This window comes from Anopheles coustani, chromosome 3 (genome assembly GCF_943734705.1).
Source record: "Anopheles coustani chromosome 3, idAnoCousDA_361_x.2, whole genome shotgun sequence".
Classification (NCBI taxonomy): domain Eukaryota; kingdom Metazoa; phylum Arthropoda; class Insecta; order Diptera; family Culicidae; genus Anopheles; species Anopheles coustani.
Genome location: NC_071288.1, coordinates 118594 through 143320, shown reverse-complemented (window position 1 = coordinate 143320; position 24727 = coordinate 118594). Strand labels below are relative to the sequence as shown.

The window sequence follows — 24727 nt, the reverse complement described above, 5'->3', positions numbered from 1 at the left end:
CAGAACACAAAGAGCATCGTTGTCATTATACATGTTTTGCCATTATATTTAGACATGTACAAACGATGCACAAATAAGAATTTAATGTTATTGATGGATACCCTTTTATTCTAGACTTTTTGAAAGCCTAACGAGTACGACTTGCTTTCCAATTCACTATAAAGACCACTTTATGAACACCGGAAAAGGCATAAAGTAATGCATATTGTAGAAAAAAAAATCAAAGGTAGTGAGGATATTTTTTACTCTAACAAACATTGGTGTTCAAAGACAGCAAGAATTATACATGAATGAGCGCATGTTAACGCCTTCTTGTATCATAATAATAACAAAAAAGGCCCCGGCCATCAATTGCCAGAAAGATAAAGTAAAAATTGTTTGGTTGATTTATGGTTTGATCAAACTATACTTAGTCAGAAGCAGTCGAACATATGACAGTTTTTTTTAGCTTATCATGAGCATCTACGGCGAAAAAAAAACGTTGTCATATTTCTTCTACCAAGCATGAGCCGTTCATTAGAACAGTTATTGTAGATCCTAGCAGGAGTAATGTTGAATATCTTGACGTGTTGTAATCAATCGATACGCTTGGCAAAGCGTTGAAATGTTTTTTATTATTAAACAAATTTATCTACTCGCACTTGTTCTTTGATTTCCATCAAGTATGCCATAATCACTACGCATCGACGCAAACCTTGCAGCACGTCATGGCTAAACGCGGCTACGAAAAACGACACGTTGTATTGGCCAACCGTCGAACAAACTGTTGCGCCTTGTATGTACTTCGCCGTTGCACTTCGATAGCTTTTCCCTGCTGATAATCGTTGATATCAAGGGTAAGTTGCGTAGCGCGCGTCAAAGAATGCACATGGTCGATCTGTAGGCAGTGAAACAAGAAAAAATATACAACCTCCTCCCAACATATTTTTTACCCTCCTTTAACTCTTCTTTTTGTGTCTTCTCTTGCCTTCAAATATGGATGCACTTTGGTACATTGTCGAGGCATGAAAACAATACATCTAGCTAGTAATGCACAAGCGTAGCATAACCGAACACGTGCGTTGGATCTTGCGCTTGTTCTCCTGTACTCTCGCAACGCGAGACTTCGCGGTCCACCTTGAGACTTAACATGGTTCTCGTGCCTCGACCTGCTGCATGCAAGTCTACCGATATCACAATAGTGTGCGATAATTAAAATTGTGCCTTCGCGATGCGAGGGTACTTCTTGGCCAACAAATGCACGTCGTCTGCGATGTCAATGATTTTCTTGAATGTACAGCAACTTGATCGATTCACTGATTGCGTATAGCATGCACCAAGATAAACCAAACATATGATACATAATTTTTGTCTAGACCTGCAAGCTTTAGTTAAAATGTCAGAGTCAATAAAAATATCCGCACGATATCCTTTATCAATCATCAAGTTGAATAAGAGATGTTTGGATATAGTTTCAGGAAAGTAAGATACGAGAGAAACAAAAATCTGAACAACTTTTTTGCATGACGAATTTGATGCATTATTATACGTATTGATTACGCATTCCACAGTTCAGGGTTTAATTATTCGACAGTTCAGGGTGTGTACCATAACAACTTAAAGCTGTAAGCTATGTTTTTTAATGAAACAACTCTTATCTCTTTGGCGCCATTTATCTAAGTAGAATATATAATTTTTATAATAAATTCCTTGAAAATGCTCAATCGGCTTAATTTTTTTCCATGTGATTGTATAATTATCCGCATGAAGTGAATCCAAAGATGTCGTACACATAGCCATTTCGATATCCAAACAAATATCGAGAAATGCTCTCTATTCATGGCAGGGATTTTGTTTTGACTTGACGGTTATTCAAAAAGCATTAAACTAATTCACGTTAAATCCAAATGCTCCAATCACCTAAGAAAGAAAATTGTCGAAATTTATTGCGCAAAGAGTTGTAATCCTGGAAGTGACAGGATGCAAAATTCTACATTTTTCTTGCTTTTGTCCTTAATTTCACATTTTTATGAAAGTATTTTATTTTATATTATATCGCTCACATTTCCTAACTATGCTGTAGATAAATTATTCAGAAATTACTACAAAAATTAAACAAACCTTAAACGGATAAGGGCGAACCCTTTTTCTTTTTAAAACACTGTACTCTTTAAACTGTCCTCAAGAAATATGCATAGCTGTTTTAAATTTTACAGATGTGTGAATATCTGGATGTATGGCCGTTACACTCTGCCTTTCTTAAAGGAACGACCGAATAAAGGTTTCTGTAGAATACATTTGACACTCTACATGACGCTGCTTCTATCTTACCATTCGTTAATCTTCAGTCTACCGTCTTAACCGTCACAGGTACTGCTCACAGGTACATTTCAACAGACGGAAAGCAGACCGGATGAATAAATATTCATGAAGTGTAAATGCTCTAGAATGAAAACGGTGACTCAACTTCATTGGACGGGTAAACCAATCTGCAAATGCTTCGATGTGACCGGTGTTTTAGTCTTCCTTTTTGGTAACTTCCGTCACGGTTGTCCAACAGAGCCAAGTAGGGATCAAATGGTTTATCTACCAACGAAACCTGGGGACAAGAGACTGAAGAGACAAAATTGGCTTAATAAATTTTATGATAACGAATAAATATATTCCATTGTCAGGTCAGTTTCTTGACCAAAGTCACAGATCGTGGAGCAAAGCGATTCCCAGCGGCTTGGTGAAAATAAATTTACCTCTCGTCCCTCCAGTACCACCAAATGGATAGGCTGGTATATGTGTGTCTCAGGAAAATTATTGCGACAAATTATATAGCTGTGGATGGTTTTGGTAGAACACGGTCTGGTTTCTCTTTTTGAGTATGAAAATGTTATTTCAGAATCGTCCTTATTCAAAATGTAACTTATGTAATCTTCATTATTATTGTTTAATTTTTAAAGCAACTTCCGATCGAAAAAAAAGATGTACTGTTTATATGATACAAAATAAAAGAAAATAAAACTAATAGCTATTCCATGATGATAGATGTGCAGATCGTGCTGTAAAAACTGAAAACAAGGCCATCAGCATAGAGAATAACCAGATAATGACCATTACACTACAATGTTTTGTTCAAGCAATATCTTTCTTCTTTAGATTGTATTGTTTAAAAAATGTGATACTATTTTTTAAAAAAAGGTCATGTGATGATACCGCTGATTTTCATGGTTTGCTATTATATGTTTGAACAAATGTGTGTGTTTGTGTTTATGTGAAAATATATGAATACTTATATCGCCAACTTCAACAGTTGCTGAACATATCAAGTGTGAGTCATGGGTCTCGATGGGTATTTACTAGTTTCGCCCACCGTGCCATGCACCTGTTTCAATGTGCAGTCATGTTGGACGTCACCGCTTGCTGTCCACCTGCACATACACTGGAATTGGTCCCTGTTGTGTTAAAAAAGCCTTCATGAAACCTAGCCGTTGACTTTTTCTTACGAAGTGTTCGCATTTAATCAACTCATTAGCTATGTGCGGACCCAGTGACGCTCATAATGCCGCTCATTACTCGATCGCCGAGTGCGTCCATGATTATATGTTTGATAGTAGTGTGGGTTAAGCTGCACGAAAGGAATAAAAAAGGGCCTTCCTTCTGCGCTTCGCCACGTTGAGAGCTCTAGAAGGCCACGTTTCGTGTTTTAGGGGACAACTCGAGCGTGTCAATACGATCGTGCACTTGCTTGTGGACGTTGTGGATGAGAACGTATTTCAGGTAGAGGTTGTATAAGGGGTGTCGCATTCTAAGCTTAATCACACAAAAACGTCTTCGCCCCTCGCGATCGCCCAAACGACGTTGTTACGTTCCGGCGTTCCTTAACGTTATCGCCCCCTGAGCCGTGGAGATCTTTAGCATCGATTTTCACGCTAACGGTTCGTTGTAGTGAGAAACGTTTGTTTTTATATAAGTATCATACTTTTTGCATTACTGAAAACTAGTTGCTTCAAGGAATTTGATACACAGTTTTGTCGTGCTGTGCACGTGATGCAACAGTGATAAAATCATTTGTATTTTCTGAAGCCCTTCCGATACTCATCGGTATGAAAATATGTCATTCAATATTTTAAATATATTAAGCTTTTTATTGTCCAAACATGTCCGTGTATTAATGTCAAAGTGCGGTCGCACAAGTCCTTAAAAGTGAGATCAAAAAGGTAGTATTAAGAAAATCTGAAACTGTAATCTTTTGATCGGAATTAAAGAACAAACACTCTGTTGACGCGTCTGCAGAGCGACATTTGACTAGACTGTTTGGTACCTTTTAAAATGAGATCGAAACATTTCACCTTTGAAGATCAAATGGTCTCTAAAAGCCTGCCTAATGAAGTGTAATTGAGAAGAATATTTATTCTTCTTCGTTACGCACGTGCGATAGTACACACCGCCATGCGCAAGCATAGAAGAATCAAATAGTCGATCCCAACTAGAAAATAGTGATCGAATTTACCTTTCGTTGCAATGGATGTGTTCTAAGGTACATTAAATGTAAGCACTATCGCGAATGGATGGATTGAAATTGAAGAGGTGTCCAAACGATGGAGTACACTGGCGAGGAGTAGAAGAAGACCAATCGATGAGTGAACGATGTGCCATGTGGCGTTTTCTGCCGCTCTGGCCGCTGGTGGTCGAAAGAAACCATACCACACGAAGGAAAAGACACAACGATCCGGTGTGATAGGGGTCGGCTTGAGTATTATTCCACTCATTACCTAATGCTGTAACAGTCTGGGGCTGAGATGGGATAACAACCAAGAATCTGAAAGGTTTTACCGGTATGTTCTTCCTGTACACCGTTAAACAATCTAATGAACCCGACTGAAGAAGGATCGGCTATTTTTAAAGCATGTTTATTTAATAGAAATATTTACCTGTGATGATTGTTACGTTCCCAACGTTTACCAAGACGATCTTTACTAGTCAGCGAAGAGTTGTTCGCATTTGAGCTCCAGCTCATGATCACCACATCGGTTCCAACCTCAATGGAACACACGATTAGAATGGGAAATTTGTTATTTCGTGTGAGGAGACGGTTAGCCCAAGAACAGGAAAGAAAAGTAAGCCATATAAAAAGTATGTTGGAGAGACAGTGAAGTAAAGCAAGACTAAACGAATTCGCCTAGGCAGTTGCAACAGATTGAAAAAAACATGAAAGAGAAAACGGTTTAGAAAGAAACAGATAATCTGTGGCAGTTCAGCAGTTTATACAAGTGTCCCGGTACGTGTTGTCTATGAGCATGGCGACTTTTACGATCCAAAAGAAGCTTCCGGCGTTGGTTTTGTGGAGTAAAGCATACTCGTTCTATTTCCACGATAAAGATCAGAGAGGGAGCAAAGGGAAGATTTGCCGTAAACCGTATGAAGTATCTCATCCGTTCACCCAGTGGCCAATCTCCAAAAAGGACAATTGATGGGCCGTTGTTGGGCGGGATGGGGAACGAAAGAAAGAGCACTTCACCCTACATTCGAAACCTCACTCCATTTGGAACGATCAGACGTTTTATGGCCAGATTTTTTTCTTCTTATGTTTGTATCGCTCTATGTGCGGTTTGAGAAATCACAGATCACTCAAGTGATATACGCACACTTGCCCCGCCAACGCAGACGCCTCTAGAATTTGGGTGATTTTTGTGGAGCTTCTTGAGGGAAATTGAGAAAATTAATGACCAGCTACCACGGTCAGCGGCATTGCGGCATTATATCGTCGCCATTATGGCAGCTTTTGCGTCGGTTTTGTTTTTATTTAGAGAGAAAAACGGTTGCGCAAAGCGGGGACGGGAGCTGATGTTTACTTCAAACCATTTTTTTTTCCTGGTTTAAAGAAACGATACCCAACGGTCATTTGTTTTCCTTCAACATACCTATATGTCTCCATAGGGACACGTAGATTAGTAAAGGGTTCCAAAAAGGCGAAAGTGATGCTTATTTTACTAATAATAAAAAATTTATGGAAAATATTTCATTTCCCAAATTCAAGTCGTGCATTGATCGAAATTCCTTATTTTTCTAACGATCAATGGAACGAACGATGTCGAAGTAGTTATATTTTATTACGTACAGAAACATAATCCCTATGACACTATAGACAGTCAGATATCAATTTAAGAATTAGTACCGATTTCAATATTAAAACGATAGATAATTCTTCATTTTCATTTTTAAAATAATAATCAAATAAATATAATGAGCCTATATTTGAAGGCTTTTGGCAGGTTTTAGTACTTTCCAGCGAAACTTCATCAAACCTCAAATACTTATGTTGTTTTAATGTGAAATACTTATGTTTGTTTTAATGTTCTAGAAGCAAGGATCTATCAGGCAAATGTTAATAATAACAATGCCCCTCTTGTCATCAATTCTTTTATTCACAGCCTCCTTGCTGGAGGGTTGATCCAATTTTTACAAGTGAAACACAATAAAATTAAATGAAAATGGGGAACTATGAGCCCGTTGATTTCAGCCTCACACTAAATATTATTGACTACAAACATAAGATCTTTGGCATAGGATATAACTTTTCATACGTCGTAAGATCTTCAAAATCGATTGACACTGGGGAAAAAAGAAAAACATGTCGCCACAAGAACAATACGTTACTTGCTAGTAACTAGTTTTATTCCTGCATAATTTAAAAAATGCATAATATAAAGTGAGGTAAATTGTTAATGTTTATTAATTAAAAAACGAGAAATCGGCTTGCAGATGATTCTATGAATGTCATAGAATTTAATGAAAAAAACTGAAAACAAAAACTTCACTGACATAACTCTATGTCGGCTTGGTCATTAGCACAGCAAAATATCATCACTATTTTCTTTATTCCGTTACAGCACGTAAATAGCGTAGCAAAGATGCATGAATGCGGGCACAGCAGTGGAACCGATAACACAACACGAAGAGGTGGCCTCGACAAACGACGGTTTGAGTGATCATATAGTGGTCAGCTTTGCACTCAAGATGGTGTCTGGTAATAGGTATCGGTGGACTCGTGGTCAGTCATTAAAGTTTGGCCCTATCACATGAGGCCTTTCCCTCCTTCCTCAATTATGCATCTGACGAACAGGTACGCTCAAACCCAGCCACGTATTTACGAACGGTGCACGGTTTTCTTCACAGATGAGCGCGACACGAAGGAGCGTAAAAGGCTTAAGCCGAAAGCAATGGCTGCATGCCGCGATTTCAGCTCCCGTCTGATGTTCCAGTAGATCACACTCAGGAAACGGTCTTCTCGCCTGGCCCTTCGACTTGCAGCCCACCGTTGAAAACTGTGTGTGCAATAATTGACGATCGTTTCGTTCGTTCCGGCTCGGCGGCAGCCCTTCCTTTCTTTTCGAGGAAGAAAACTGAAACAGCAATCGGGCATGCTTTGCCGTATTGCATTTAGAACATCGGTATGTTATAACGAGACGGTAAATCTATGGCCATACCCGAAGGAACATTTTTCCGAAAGAAATCGTTTCAACTTCAAGAAACTGAATGGTTTACCAATTTCACAACTTGATTGATAAAAGATATACCCCTAAAGCTTCCACTCATTTGCATTTATTGAACATGAGCTATTAACTAAATTTTGTAATAGATTCTTGGCATGTAAAATATGAAAAGTCCTCACCAACGGTTGAATATAAATAAAATAGAATACATATTTTTTGTGTAATTAGAAATCGTTGAATTTTTTTGACTTGCCAAATCAAACATTTATCAATCGTTTTACAATCGAATAAAAAAACTCAACAACAAGGGGCTCATACAATAACTCATCATCAATCTCTCATCGGCCATCACAAGGATAATGGAATAAAGATACCAACTTCTGGATGTGACCTGTTTAATTAAAATTCATTTTCAATAGCAAAGTACAACATAAGTCTCGGCAATAATTGAGAAAATGTGGATCAAATGAAGCACATGATGTTTTTTCCATTGTGCAAACAAAAACGGTAATACCCACGTACGGGTTTCAGGTCATTTTTGTTCAAAAAACAAAACAAATAATTATAAACATCGCAATGAACAACGTACGTTGAACAAGAGTGTTTTTGACCTGTATGATGAACAGTTGAGCTCTTCACTCTCCCCTGAGACTAAGGGAGTTTTTTTGCTTTTGATTTATGTTTGCCGTGATATTGACCAACCTGAAATACCATGTTGACTGGAAAACCATCCGCATTTAATATTCCATGCAGTACGCGTCGCGAAATGGGAACAAAACAAAATTAGGTACTTGTGCTTCATAATCGTTAACTAAAAAAGCAGTAGAATTACTTTTTCATAAAGGGTTTCTGGTAAACTCCGGAACTCGACTCTCGAGTCTGTCGCCCATTGTTAGAATGATTAAATATACCAGCAAGTCTCTAGAGATACACGAATTAAAATTAGGTCAAAAGAAGATCCGTTCTCAGTGATTCAACACCGAAACCTGTGGTCGCATATTGATTTTCACCTTTTCACACAAACAGTATGGTTTAAACTCTATGGAAAACTGATGGTATTTATAGCAAAACAATATTTTCATAACATAAGCAACATGTTACTCTGAGCTTTGACTTAAAGATGGAATAGATATTCAAATTTTACCTATTACGCAATTAAAACAGCATCGGTATCTCATGCAGCCGCTCTATAGTGTCGTCCGACATGAACTAAGTATGCTCAGGATGGCGAAGACAACGATGCATGTTAGGGATAAGAAATAACGTCTATCGTTGAAATGGCACACGCCCATTGCCCACAGCATACGGTTACCAAAAACAAAAGGCATGTAATGAAAGCCGCGTCCGACAAGGGAAAACTCCAAGCGTGCGGCTTAGGAGTAGCTCAAAAGACTAAAGATTAGAGAAGGGGTACAACAATAGCATTAGCAAAGGCACATCCAACAAGCATTGCGACGAAAAAGAGCAACCAGTGCATGCACATGTGCGCAAGTGAGCGACGCCATTGCGAGTCGCGATGATTGAGTAAAAAACGTGAACGAAAATGTATGTATAGCAATAAAATGCGTGATACGCGTGACTGGTCTCGCATGTGCTAGTGCTGGGCACAAGGGTTGTCGGCCCCGATCGTCTAGAGGATCCCGGAGCGTCATCAGTCGTCACCTGAAGCACAGGTTTGGCACGTTTAGTAGTTATGCCCTCAGACAATGCCTCCACGCACCGTACCGGTGATGAGCCAATTTCACGAACCAGCCATACCGCATATCAGCGTCAATTTCTTTAACCGACACCGGCTGTACATGCAATTCATAAGAAAAACTTGAGCGCATAGCGACTTGATGAATCTCAATACGCACGGCCGTAAAATGGTCCCAGTAAAGTGAAGTGAAGTTATAAATAATCAACTTTTCAAGATGCGAGCGTGTTAACAGTGGAAATTGTGGCGGATGAGAAAACAAGAAACCATCGGGGGTGAATGAGCTGGCGAAAGTACAAGCAACTTATAAGGGAGGCATAAACACCTAGGTTGCTTTACCATAAATTAAAAAAAAACCGAAATAGCTTCTAGTCATCTCGAACCCTACACTTAAATGCATTTGAAATAGTGAAAATACTACCTTGCCTCCCGTCTTAGAAAATGCGAATAAATTAGTTTACTAATCTTAACCAACGAAAGTGTTCACAGCTTACATTGTTAATGTGTCTTCAGCATCGGGTATTGAACCTACCATGTGTCACCTCCAGCCTAAGAGTATGCCACAAGCAAGAATGGGGGTGTAGTAACTTACTCCTTAAGTACAGTTATTTACTTATTTCACAATACGGAATTCTTCGACATATCAACATAAATATTTACTTATTTATTAATTCACATGTGTACCACGAACTATACAGTTTTCAAAATAGTTTTGTACAGAGCAGTTGTGTAAATTGTATGTGTTTGCAAAGTTTGTGTGTGATAAATTTGCCTACGCATCTAAGGAAGTTTTACACCATCGAAAGTCAAAATTATGCCGAAGGTGTAATGACTGTCATTCATTCTTTTCTTTAAAAAAAACAACGTAAAAGCCTTCTTAGAACGAAGTAATCCAGCTAATTGTTCAAACTGGACCCAAATCAGTTATTATGAAGCGGCATCGATCGGTGCGAATACACATTGTTTTGAGCAGCTACCTTGGTTTCGATGACCTGGCTGCCGACCCTTCTGATTTCCCAAAATATGATGATGGCGATAGTTATGATTGTGGGAATAATACCGGTAGTCAGATAGCGGAAGAAATCTCCCGTTGCCCGTAGAGGTCTTTATATTGGATTTATTCCACCGGAAGACTGATTGGAAAATTTGAATCCAATTTATGCATTCACACTGCGGAGTTGGTTAAGATTGAACAAGACTGTGAGCCAATGAGTTTATTGCACTTTGGCACCAGCGATAAGAAATATCTCAAGAAGTCAGTCAACTCAACCTTTTTGAGTGTTAAATAACCTGTTGCTACAACCTTAGACAATTAGAAGTCGATGAGCATATTATTAGAGCAAAAAAAAGCAATAAACCTGTTTAGAGTGAACTCTCACCAGTCAGGGGTGAAAGATCGGAAAATGCATTAATTGCAGTCACTTGCGTTAAAAAGTTTCAAGTTCCCACTTGCTAAAGCATTTAATGAATGTGGGAGTCTAGGCCCACGTACAGAGAAATCTAAATCTGGTATTGTTATAATGCATTTACACATTCGTCGATAATAGTACCATGAACACGCATTCAAAGTTACGCATTTGACGATGTGGGTGAAAAACTTGTCATTATTCTGCTACCTTTTATTAGCCAGCTTACGGATTGTGAGGAATGAAATAACTTAACAACTGAATGATATGTTCTAAACAACTCTGACTATTTATTACTCCGTCCGTACACACTGCATTAGGAATAAAAGATGCAAAGCTGTGTAACTTTGTATTAGAAACTGTCCGTACAAATGTTTTTGTTGATTTATTTAAATCTCATGTTTGAAATTATTTATTTTCTCTCATAACATAACAATTATTATACTTTGATAGAGTGAAATAGTTGATTATTTCATGATTCAATGTGTAAATTGCGAACCGACGCATCTTTTCAATCCACTGGTCTTCTTTTTCGAACGTCTGTTTCGATATGTAAATTAGTTCATTATCTCTCGAAGAAGGAAAGACTTTCGATTTTCTTCATTAGGATGCGAAGGCTTTCTGTTTGGGCCATACAGTGAAACGTTGTTCTTCAGCGTGGTAACAACAGAAAACAAATAAGACGACTGATTTTAATAGGTTTGTTTATTGCTTCAATACAGTGTGCCGCGACAGACGAATCAATAGAGCGAAAAACGATGGCGTGTGATCAATTGTCGATGGAATAAAGACGCCTTCATTTCATCTGTACCATTGGCGCTAGTGTGTATCCGTGCAAAACCGAGTGCGTGTACTACCCACCGACTGCTTTCCTTGCTACCGTTTGTCAAGAAGAATAGCAAGGTGTATCATGCAGCAAACGATATTCAAATGATAACACTCTGAAAAGCACATCACTCTATGCAAGTGTAGGTGAATTTGAATTTCAAATGAATATCATGAATTAATTATTAACTAGGTCCACTCTGATTCGCTGTAAAAATCGTTGGACAGGCTCATTGCGAGCAAAAATCAGTTCATGTTGAAGCTAAAAAGAAAGTCTCCTAGTTATATATCGTTACTTTTTCTAAGTAGTATTTGACACACGCATCGATCATCAATCACACTAAATATGTAAAAGTTTTATTTCATTACAAGTTGGGAGTAAAAAAATAGAATACAGAAAATGTCCATAATTTTTTTCCGTAGATTTTCAGCTTTCCTAATACTAACATCATTATTACGAGTCTCTTATCTTGGCAGAGTCTGGGCGGCGTCTTTCATAATTCCGCATGGTGGCAAAGGGGTTGAAGGAGTAGGTGTCTGCCTTGCCGGATGGTTGGTTGGCATTCGGAGTGTCATGGGATATTTCTGATGGCAAGTGAGAACGATGCCGTAGACGGCGTCTTGAAAGCCGTAGATAGTGACGATGCAAGGGACTTTGGATTTACATACAATGCGGACAATTGTCAGCACCAAGCGGTATTTTTGTCTCATGTGTTTTGCTCCAATGAACCCGGGGCTGTGTTTGCCAAGATGACATCGACCTTTTAAACACGCAGAATTTGATGACGTTGCTTGTGTGGGGCACATTTAGGGAAACATATCGTGTGAAATTATACTTAGCGAAAGAATTCGCCTCAAGTTAAACTCTTTGGTTTTGTTTATTCGGATGGCAAAAGGAACTAAAAATGACACCTTGAACTACTAAATCTCTATATTAAACTACAGATAAGTGATTGGCTGATGCCATTGATACAGATAAGTAAGCGCTTGTCTCTATAAACAGATTCTTAAACAGATGGGCGTTACCAAAAGCAGCCTCCTTCGTTATCACCGTTTTGCTCACATAATACGACAAAAATAAACACCAGATGTTTTTCTGGTATGAACTGAAAATGGTGCGTGGCAAAAAAGAGTTCTCACATCGGCGACAAATCGCCCGAACGCTAGAACCGCTCCTGCTCCAGGTGAGGCTCGAACTCACAACCACGGCATCGCTACGTTTACTGTCTTATAAGTACCGTGCGCTAACCAATTGCGCCACTGGAGCTGACGATACGAGGGGCGCTCAGAGCTCTTGTGCTTCGGACGCCGTCTATCGACCCTTCGTTCGTATATTGTGTTTGCGAGAACTTCGCTCTCTCCAAATGCAAATCCTCTCTCAAATAGAAACGGGAAATTGACCTTGTAGACGTACCGCGTTGTGTTCAATAAAGGTCACTGAATCGGTAATTTAGCGGTAACGGTTCACGTGAATGTCACAAATGTGAGTGTGTGACACACGGCTGCAGTTGTGAAGGTATTATATACGCAGCATGATGCTTTTTTTATTTTCTCCAAAACTAGAAACGATGAATGATTTTAAATATTTATATATAAAAGAAGAGATTATGCGTCGGTGCGTACATTCTATTATCTTGTGATTAATTATCAAATAAAAAAGAGTGCAGAAACTGTAACGTGACACTGTATTTGGTACTGTATTGCTAAAAATCCTCCCGATTAAAGATTTTTGCTATCTGACAGCATAAGAAAAGGCAAGGGGCCAGCTTTCTATGAAAGAAAAAAATGTTTAAAACGTTCGAATCCCCATTACTATAGAAGAAAACTATTTTGTTGTTTATGTTTTATCGTTAACAGATTGACCCAAAAACTATGCAGGAAGTTGCAAGCAGGTAGTTTCATACACAAAATATGGTAGATACTGATAATTGTACTAGCACGGTTTTCGTAAAACATAGTATTTCTTTACATGGCAATTGCTGTTCATTCATCCTAACGCGTATAGATTGGGTCGCGCTGCGTGGGAATTTGCCTAATTTTAACGACGAAATGGCTCACCAATCCTACTCCATCTCTTTTTCGTCATTTTCTTTCGGAACAAATAGTCAACGACAACAAGACCAGATAGACATAGCGGACGGAGCATCTTCAAAGCCTTTCATTCATGAATTCGTAATTATGTCTCACGTGTGTTATTATCTCTGTTCTTACAAGCTCCAATAAAGCAGCTCTTGTTAGCAGCATCTAATAAGCGTTGTGGTCATTACGATCAGCAGTGGTTTTCTGTTGTTCTTTTCGATGTCCAAGGAAAGTCGCCGAAGCTAGACAAATAATGTTTTCTCTTCGGCCGTTAACCGCTTGATAAATAACATCGACACACAAATGGTCGATAGATTTACTTGAATTTGACACTTGATGTACTCACCTCGCATTAGAAATGATGACCTTGATTTCGTGGTACTAAAATCTCAACAAATTCACGTGTAAACAGAACAAACCCTTTGATGATATTCGGAGGTTGAACACAATCAAAAGTAAGTTTTATTTTATAATCAAATGCCTGCCCTTTAAAGGCTTACTACATATTTCCTTTCTCGTACGTCCTCTCTTACAGGGGAGGGTGTGGTCTCAGTTACGATTAAAACGCACAAGTTATCCCTTGAGTTTTGACCACTCATACTTTGTATGGTTTTAGCTTTATGACATTACACGTGATACCAACGCACCAAGCTAAAGTATAACTCAGAAAGAACGAATGGGACAAGCTACGAAAGAAACATACCCAAAAGACAAACTAGCAATCGATTCCACAAAGTCTTTAATCAAAATCATCATAAATATTAAAACCAACTTGTCTACCGCTCCAGTCAGTTCATCATCTTCAATTTTTCTTTTGCTACAGTGCATGCCCACTACAATCGGATGGACAAAGCTACAGTAACAGAGTTATTTATATTAATCTCGATTTTGTGTGGTTATTCCCTTTGGTGATAAATCTAATCTAATCGAATGGCTTGCTTTGTTGAATAAACGTCTCCCTTCTATAAGGAATAAGTCGAATGAAAATTATTCACCAGCTGAGACACGCGTGCCAGTGAAATGTGACTGCAGTGGGATGAAATCGATCAAGTCCGAATATCGAACCGATATCCCACGAGAGAGAATTATTGTTGTCCATTGAGAAGGTCATTTGTCAAGTACATGGCAAGGCATTGGAGCGTCTTCCACCTTTTTTAGGTGGAGGTCAACTTCAGATAGGTTTAGCAAGAGCGATTTCTTTAGTAAAGCTTTTGAAAAACAAGGTGGGAGAATGTGTGTAAGAAAGAGAAATCGAAAATAAATTTTTACTTTAATATTGGTTTTCTGAATTTGAAATTCATTTTTGATAATTCCCTGGATTAGTTAACAAACGAATAAACAACGAAACATATGTATGTACCAATTCTGTTATTCAATTCATGGCATTATTGAAACAATGATTTACAATCTTGGGGACAAACTTCCCATCAGGAAGTTAAGATGAGCGGAACAAGGACAAAGTTTGTTGCTAGAGCAGAAAAATATGATGTTCTTACCAACTCACATTCATCCTTTCCACCATGACCATCCAGCATGACCATCCACCAAACCTCTTACTACATGCCCTCACTTCACACGAATTTCGATGGACAACACACGACTGTATTACTTTCTGTCGTCATGCCAGATGGTGGTAAACTATACGCTGACACCTGCTTTGGTGGCGTCTTAGAGTTTGGGAAGAATTCCAACAGAAACCAACAATTGGAATCTAGGGATTTGTTGAGAGTTTGAAAAATAACCGTCACTGGACAGCTTCAAGAAACACGAACGTTCTCACGATCAAAGATGGTGATGAGTGCACATGAAAAAGGTATGCGTAGAAGAGTTCTTTACTGGAGATGCAGGCAAAGTGCTCACTTGGCGACGCTAAGAATAGGCAAGCGGGTAAAACCATCTTCGCCGGTGACAGATGGCCAAAATCTCATTTGGAAGGCACGACCATCTAGCATGGACACCGCTAAGTCATCGTGTTAGACTGCTTGAGCCAATTTTTGATTGAAACTTTGAGTAAAAAGCGCGGTGCTTCACCCTGTAAAAGAAACATGAAAGTCAACATTTCAAACAGGCGGAGCAAAGCAATTCGTGCAAAATCACGCATATCGACCGGGAATCTACAAACAAAACGATAATTATTCCGCTTGTTCATTTATTCGAACATCATGAGATTCTACTGTTTTATTGAGTAGTTAAGATTTGTTTAGTTAGTATTTTCTTGCTCATTCGTCAGCATTTTCATAGAAAAACTCAAGTTGAAATATAAGGAACATAATTTAAACTATGTCTTGCACTGTAGGTAACCATTGACATACAGTGGGTCGATCTTTGGGTTGATTACGGCCTAACGCCAGGCTAATCTTACGAAGCGACTTGACTTTTCGCTTGTCGCAGCTTTTTAACGAGTGGATCAACAGGCCCGTATATCGATATTAATGAATGAAAAGAAAACAATACTCACGTAGCATTTATAAAAAGCTTCCAGCAAACATTTTTGTGGGGATTTTCTGAACGTTTATTGTCTTCTAGCGTCTCCAGTATTAATTAACAGCATGCATTCCGCCGCTCTCCTTATTCAAAACAGAAAACGCTGCATTCACCGATCCGATTCAGTTATCGCATTGAATCATCTGCCAGGAGCTATTCCACGCTTATTAAAGGATAGAATAAGTCTCGTCCCAAAATAAAAAGAATATATACACACATTGTACCTTAAAGAAAAATTTCAGCGGGTCACGCGATGCACCTTACGCTTCGTTGCGGTTATTTCCGGGGACACACACTTGTCTTTGATCTAGCAAGCAAAACAACACCCTATCGAGAGCTCTGGATACCATTGGTATTAAATGTATCATAAAACTGACCCTTCACTTATTAATAATTCATGACGCCAGTAACGCTGGCAAGGGTAGCGATGGCGAAAGTGGATTTTAAAAGAAGAATTAAACGCAGTTGAACGGTCATGCTGCCAAGCCTTCTCTCTAAAGCGGGACATTTGTCCAGCATTGTAGTACTGTTTTGGGATCGTCGGAGTGACCTTCTCGGTGACGACATCATCTACAGGAGCTCGAAGGGAGACACAATGTAGAGGAGCTGGTGATAAAATCTAGAACTTAATCATAGGTTGCAAGTCTCGGGCAGTTGTATCCCGTTTGTGTTGGTGAGCTGGTAGAGTTGTAAATATTGATTGAATATTATTAAGTCTAAGAACAGAAAGGCAGAGAAAAGGTGACACGTGCCTTCTATCGTTAATTTTCTTTAATGCTGAATGTGTTAGTCAATTGGTAATCGTCACGTCTATGTTTTGAACTGTTTGTCTGAACATTTCACAAGTGAACAAACGCACAAGTTTTACTATGTGGGAAGGCGCATTTGAATATATCCGCAAGATTTAATCATAACTACGTCACAAATCAAAATCTGTTTTAACCTAACTTTTCTTACGATTGGTATTAATGGTTAATAAGAGCGAACAGCATTCCCTACTGAGCAGTATCTGGTGAGACGTAGTAGATAATAAAACGTGTTTGTTTGGTTCCTCTCCTGGGGCGAGCAAAACTCCATCCGGTCTTTGAACATGGGCTTCATAAAAAAGTACCACTCTCTGAGAAAAACTTTGCGCGGCGTGGTAGGAAAATCGGCGCTCTTGTCGCGAGTGCGGCGTAACCCCGTGTGCTGGGGAATGCACCCGGGACGAATTTTTCTGGACTGTGTCAATCCACAAGACGGCATCGTAAAACTTGAGATATTGCGAAGAAAACACGCTCATTTCGAGATGCTGGTGGACGGTAGTTTACGCCATCCGTCGTTCACCCGCCGTAGCCGTCTTCCAATGAGTTTCTGTACCGGGCCAATGAAGATAAACCAGTGCATCAGCTTCTTCAGAGCGGATGTTCCACTGTTTACGTTTGCGGATATCACTTGAATGATTTTTCACCGACCACGAGGACCGTTAACGAATTTTTCAACTCGATTGCCGTGGTGGAAGGGTCAAGCAAATTAAGTGGCGTTTGGTTTTACAGAGATGGCACACACATACGCATGAAGGGTTCCGATGGTTGAGCAATGGATAGAGGCTGAGTGGAGTTTTATTGCTATTTGGTCAAACGATGCCCTCGCTTTCGAAGATGCCGCCTTTACCACTGAGAAAAAGAACCTATATTCCTTGAGCAGAGAAAATAGATCTAACGAAAATAATCATAAATTACCAGTTCAAGGGTAGCTAAAGACATCTTTTGCTCATATGCCCCAATACTGGAAGGCAATCGGTGGTATTTTCAAGTAAACGCCATGTGTTGTGATATACTAATCTTGTTTGCTTGCAAGATTTCACGAAATTAAACTATATAATAGAAAATTGAGAGATAATTCGGTAATTTTCGAAGCCGATACGTGCTATCTGGTTTTATGTTTTGTTATAAATATTTGAAGTAACTAATATATACCGATTCAAAAAGATGGAAAATGAGAAACACGTGGCCATTTTTGTTCGCTCAAACTCTCGCCTATAATATAAAGTTTTGCAAAAATTGTAAGTGTTACATACCCTTCGAAAGCTTGTAATAAGTACTAAAGTATTCCCGTTTATGATAGCAACATAACAATGTTGAACGAATAAACGAAGAGTGTGAAAATGTAAATTAAAAAATCACTCTGCATACTCATAACATTGGTTTTGATATCAAAAGTAATGATACATTCCAGTGATTTGTGGAATTTTTGTTATTTCTGACAGTAACAATAATTGTATTAGAAGTTTTAAAGATTGGTTTTTAGTTAGTTCGCTTTGCTAGCCATGTCTGTGTATGATTTTACACTTGGAGAGTTCTTTTACTTTCTCGTCTGTTGATTTTCTTTATATAGATTGACTGGAGAAAAACAGCACCAAAATAATATCTGATGGGAGCATCAATTCCCTGTCCTATTTCTCCCCTTTGACTAGTGATGAACCAAACGCCATATGTTGACCGGCAGTTTTTTGTACTTCGTGTTTGGCATTTATTAGGTTAATGGTCCCGCAACCTCAGCCGTATCCCGCTATGCTGTCTTGAGGTCTATGTTCTGTTATCTGGTTTGTCCGATAGATCGCTGTGTAACTGTAAATCTATATCTACGGAGACTATAAGCTGACTGACCCTAACATGACGAGTGTAGCTAAAAAACAATATAGTCAGAAAACGTATTTCTAGCATCATCCTTGGTCAGTTCCTTTTTCGTAACACAGAGATGTACAAAATAGCCGGTCAATGAAATTATCCATATCAGTTTTTTTCATCTCTATTATGAAATTATGTAAAACTCTAAAATCATAATGTACAGATATGTGGAACGAAGTGTGAGACATTTGTTTCATATATCTATACATTATGACGTTGCAGATTTACAAAAATTAAAAATTCGGTCATCAGAAAAATCTTTCAAATTAATTCCCAGCGAAGTGATACCCAATGAAATATGACATGTTTCAGATTTCATTCCAACAACATTAGTTGACATATACACCTAATATATGGTTAATTGATGTTAGATCGGTTTAATAAAGTTTAGTGTCATATTGAGCTATTGTATCTATTTTCTTAAGTACATATTTTCTTTGGCTGGACAAAGAAGGACGAGTGCAAAAGTTTTCACAGGCCGGATTGTTTTATGTTATATTTTTAAGGAACGACATCATGAATACAGCATTCTCCTATTTTACTTGTTGGCGATTTACAATCTATAACAGACATAGACCAGGAGGTCCGCGACAGCCGAGCGGTAGCGCCGGTTAGAAAATCGGCCCATGAGCGCCGCCGGGGCTTACCACCTCGACGGCGTGGGTTCGAATCCCAGCCGAGACCGGACCCTCTCCTGTACGAGAGGACTGACCATCCACGTACACAACAAGGAAACAAGTCTCGTAAGCCCTTAACGGTTAGGCATGACGGTGGTTACGCCAAGAAAAAGAAGAACAACAGACATAGAAAACTGGATAACATTTTCTGAGTTTCGATAGAAGACTGCACTCTTCCTTGTGAAAGATAGCATATAGCAATTTGTAAATACTTTCATTGTTTTTAAACATACTTGTCGAATGGAAGCCAAAAACTATATTATAAATATTATTACAAAATATCTTGGTGAAGTCTGGGCTAAACGGTTAATGTACTCTTTGTCAAGACCTACATGTCTGCCCCGTTAAGGGCTTACGAGACTTTTACGTTACGCCAAGAAGAAGAAGAAGAGCCCGCTCTCATAATAATAATTTGACCGTTTTTATGCTAAATGGTTCTGTCTAAGAGCACGTCACTAACGACACAAGGACGCCAATTAAAATTGTGTCGTCTCGGCTACGCGCGATCCGCCAAGTGCATCGGAGCATTTGATCAGATGCTAATAAAATGTGAGAACAGCGCAACGCTGGAAGGACACTTTAATTATTGCTCCGTTTCTAGTTTTCGAGAACAATCTTGATGGTATGTGTGTCAACTATTTCTTTCAATTCTGAAGGGAGAATAAAGTTGAAAAACTGCAATTGTACCATCTTCCGACCTTTTTATTTTACACTTTAATCAATTATTGGCTCAGCACATCGGTTGATCTTAATGTAAAGGTTATAATTGAACATAGCCGTCTAGGTACCGTTTTACCACTACCATTTCCGCAATTATTCCGAGCTTTTTTCTCTATAACTTTTTTCTTTAACTTACGAAACTGACCATCGCCTATGAGTTCATTGCCCCTATTTAGCATTGATCTGCACGCCATAAAGGTCAGCTGAGATTATGCTTGAAAATGACGATTAGTGCCAGCTGTCGATCGTGGGTACGTTTTTCGTTTTGGGGGTGTGAATTTGGCCCGGAAAAGGTGCTTTCGAAGCCACTTTGAATGGCTAGAAAAATCAATTACAAATTTTCCGTTGATATGGGCTTTTGCAATTCACCCGCAACGGACTCGTACATCTCGAACGACCGTCGTAAATTGGCCCCATTATAGCTGGTTTCAGTAGCCGCATACAGCACCAAGAGGCAGAGCTTCGTGTTTTGAACGCTTGTTAAAGGCTTGTTTGGCTTGCTTCCCTTGACTTTTCCCGCGCTCGTTTCATATTGCTGTTGCCTACACTGCATACCCAAACGCTTAGTCTTCAATAAGGGTTGTCTTAAACGGTGAATTTTGAAGACGCATTTGAAATGTATCCCAATACGACTTAAAAACCGTGCCACTGTTTGATTCAGTACGTGTGAATTTTCAGTGGATATTAGGGACTGTGTATATACAAGGGCTTAATACTAGGGTTTTTTTTTGTTTCACTATCGGCATCTCTGGCCTGCAACCGGCATGTGCGAATAGGCTTTTGATTTATGAATTAGTAATGAGTCCGTGTGCTTGAATTGGATATCGATCGACCGATGCTTTCCAAATGAAAAGTATGGGTTCGAACAGATCGTAGATGGTAATGTATATAACAAAAGGAAGAAAGATCATTTAATGGACTTCCACACGTCTACTAGAGTGGTTGAGTAGGGTGAGTATGTTGGGTGAGGGCGGCTATGTTGAGGAGATTCTGTCATGTCAATTCCCACGAATCTGAAGGAACTTAAATTAGGACACGCGTGCCCATTGATGCGAAAGGGTGTGATTTATGCTTAATATATTCTGTAAATGGGGTTAAATGTTACCGACAACTCCAAACTGCCGGAAACAAAAAAAGTAACCATATGATTTAATTATTTTTTAAATTAATTATATTGTAAAACAAAACACGATTTGGGTTAAATCAGAATACACATCACATGCAAAACAACTTCATTTTTTCTGATTTAACGGACTTAGATTTCAATTCGATAAATTTATTTCTGACACACGTAGAACGTAGAAAAATGAACCTTAGTAAAGTTTATTAAAGATAATCTCAATATTTATAGTACTGATACCAAAAGAATGTATTGAGTAATTAATTGAATTCAATTCAATTCGTTTCAGGGGTTGGTAAGTTTTGAAGAAAAGATTAAATATTTACCTTCATTTGTGCTCCTCTGATTATCAACGAACAACTAGTATCTTGAATCGTACTATTTCTACAATTCGACCATTTTAATTACCCGTTTGTTTGAAAGCTAACGAAATATAACATTGTATATTATTAAATGTAAGGGATTGCTTCCTCATTAAAAAAAGAAGAAGAAAAAATACACCATAAAACACCTGTTGTAACAAATAAATCTACAACCCAAACGTTACAAATACGAACAACCGTATACGGGGAAAACCAACATAGATCCACCGGAAGAAAACTTTTACGTAAGCATACCCAGTAACCGACAACTTTGACTGTGGCAAGGATATCCCCAATTGTTCAATGTCCATTAAGAAGAGCGTAACCATCGGAAGGGCGGAAAAGAATCCATTAGGAGAAAAGTGCTATCGGTAATCAACTTCTGAAGTAGTTTTCGAACCACAATACATCACTTCAATTTGAAGGGCGAAGGAGAAGCAATCAGAGAAAAAAGGAGAAGATTCTATGAACTGGAAAGGATGAATCTCATTATTTCCTATATAAACGACAGAGGCGTTTCTCTCTTTGGCTTCTGAGGTATGGGGTAGAGAGATCCAAAATTTCAAAAACTGACAAAAATTGTTCTATCGACGATCTTTCTCGTGGCTGATCTTTCGTGCCGTAGGATAATACGTATATAGCACAAGAATTGAAGCAGGAAGCGATCGATCTATCAGGTTGAGTTGGCCAAACTGAGGAATCATCCTCCATGGCTCCGTGATGCTGCGTCACATCCTAAAGGAAGCAAAAAGTCATTCTTCATGCCATTTAATAGACAAATTTTCGTTTTCGAGAACAACCGAAACCTAAAAGAAATCATTAACACTTCGTACTGTCTTCGGGTCACTTGATTGGTTCTATCGGCCTAAGTTAGGTTTGGCTGACTTTCCACTTTCGGATTTCCTATGAACACAGAAACGTGACGAAATTCAAGCGGAATAAAGCTGCGAAGAACAGAAGAGACAATACTCCGTAGATGGTATTCGATAACTTAACGACAAACAAGTATGCATTGAAACAAGCGGCTTAATGACCACGACACCGACCAGGATGGCAACGATGAATTGCTAGTGAGTTACGCATTGGCTCAAGCTGGCTACAATAGATGCTAAGAGCAGATCAATAATCGAAGCCGATCGAAGGAAATCGTGGACGTTGTCGCAAGAACGCTCTATGTCGAATGTTGGGCACACCAACAAAAGGAAAATGATGCTCTGATGTTCACGGTCACGGTCACTACAATTTTAAAGAGACGGGGTCTTGCGAGCGGTGCTTCGACATATTTTTTCTCTTCTTAGTTTTGTTTCACCCGGTAGTTTCTATTTCTGACGACCCGAGACGAAAGAGTGAAGCAAAGTGCTTCATTTTGAAGAGTTATTTAGAAGTATTTGATGAGTTGGATTTTTCAGATTCTCCTACCAACTTTTTTGTTCTTCGCCGTTCCTCGAGCTGGGCCTTTTTCTGTAGCGGTTTTGCTGACTCTTTCGAATTATTCTCTGCTTCTTAGACCACAATCGATTGTCTGTCCCGACTATTATCAACTTTTCATTTAGATTTTCCTTGATGTGCACTAGACAAGCCAGGCCAACGATTTAAAAAAACTCTATCATTAAAGTAAAACCCAAGCGGAATTTTACCTCACAACACCTCCTAGCATAATAATGCTATCATTAACATATTTCGTCAACCAACATACAATTCCTCACAAATTTTCCGCAAAATTCACACCTAAAATATATGTCTCTATACTAATCAACCGCTACCAGAGCTTAAATGAAAAATCGCAGGTCTATTTAAAAAACATTAGATAAATTTAATCTTTACCTGAAAAATGCCATGCCAAGTATATGAATTTCGTTTTCGTAGCTGTTTCAAACATAATTAATTTAAATATTAACTATCATTTAATCTAGTGAATCGTTCCTCAAATATCATTGTTAATATACGAAACACGAGTTTTGCGGATTCATTCGAAAGTTTATTTCAAAAAAGATTTATTTTGTATATCTGTACATTTTCCCACCCTCATCCTTAACACGTTCCTTATTACGTGACCAATTCATACGGTAGATTCAAATGATAAGATGCATAGCCAACCGAAATATCGTCAAGTGCTAGGTAAATGTTTGTTCTACCTGATCTTGTTTGGCGTTCCCATCGTTCAAGTTGGTCGATCTATTTATGATGTAATTTGACATGGAATCTAAGCGGTTGATACCAAAATGCTGCCCACCATGATCAGTAAAAACCATGAAATGAGTCTGATCGAAATTGAGAATCTTTGCTAGTTCTTTGACTAAAAAGCGGATTCAAGAAAATGTTGGCTTGCCGTGGTTCTCATGGATCCCGGTTTCCTATTCTCTCGCACACACAATGCGGTCGGGTCAATGGATTTGGTTTGTTTGCTTACTTGATTGAAAGCGATTCGATTCCAATGTACAGCTTACCTGCCACATCTCATGGACTGGACGACTCGCAAGCATTTATTTAGCATTTGGAATGACAAAGAGACAAGATCAAGGGTCCTGTGATGATTAGAATGAATGTAAACAGTCAGGCTCCAACTAAAAGTCGCTAGACGAACAAAAAATAGCTGAGAAACAACAAGTTAACGGCTGGCGCCATCGAGAAACCGTCTGGGAGATAATGAAATGGAATACGCGTGACAATTCATCTGGCGCCTTTGAGTGACACGCGGTGGATGGGAGCAAGTGATGTCATCACTTGATCATGAGAATGCGCATGGATCGAAGACAGCGGCAATCGACGCAACCACTCATAACGTCAAACCACGCTGATTGACAATTCGCGATCGCTGCCCGGAACCAGCCGGAGTTATCAACACCGTCAGCGACTCACACTGCACTCACTCAGCACTCCGGTAGTGATATGACATGTGTTGTTATATTTTTTTTGTCTTTTTAAAATTGTTTATGGTGGTATGTGCCTCGAAACAAGGCAAATAATCGCAACGTCTTTAGTATTTGATTTCGCAACACAGAAATAAAAAAATCTTCTATTTATTCGACTCCATGTTTGCGACATTTGCGCACATGATAAGATGATTGAGAGAGCAATTATTCTGCAATCAGACCAATAAATTCACCATTCAATTTAAACGAAAAGAAACTAAAACCAAAACAGATAAAGGCACCAAATAAATTATAAGGGAAAGAAATATTATTCTACTTCTCGGAGGACAACAGTTTCAAAGCGGTCCGTCTTT

The 24727-nt window shown here is 38.8% G+C and overlaps 1 non-coding gene across 1 annotated transcript; it reads right to left on the bottom strand.

The window, feature by feature from the left end:
- Positions 1-12566: 12566 nt before the first annotated feature.
- Positions 12567-12657, bottom strand: Trnai-uau (transfer RNA isoleucine (anticodon UAU)). The gene is given in 2 exon segments: positions 12567-12602; positions 12620-12657. It is a non-coding gene; the product is annotated as a tRNA-Ile (tRNA).
- Positions 12658-24727: the final 12070 nt, after the last annotated feature.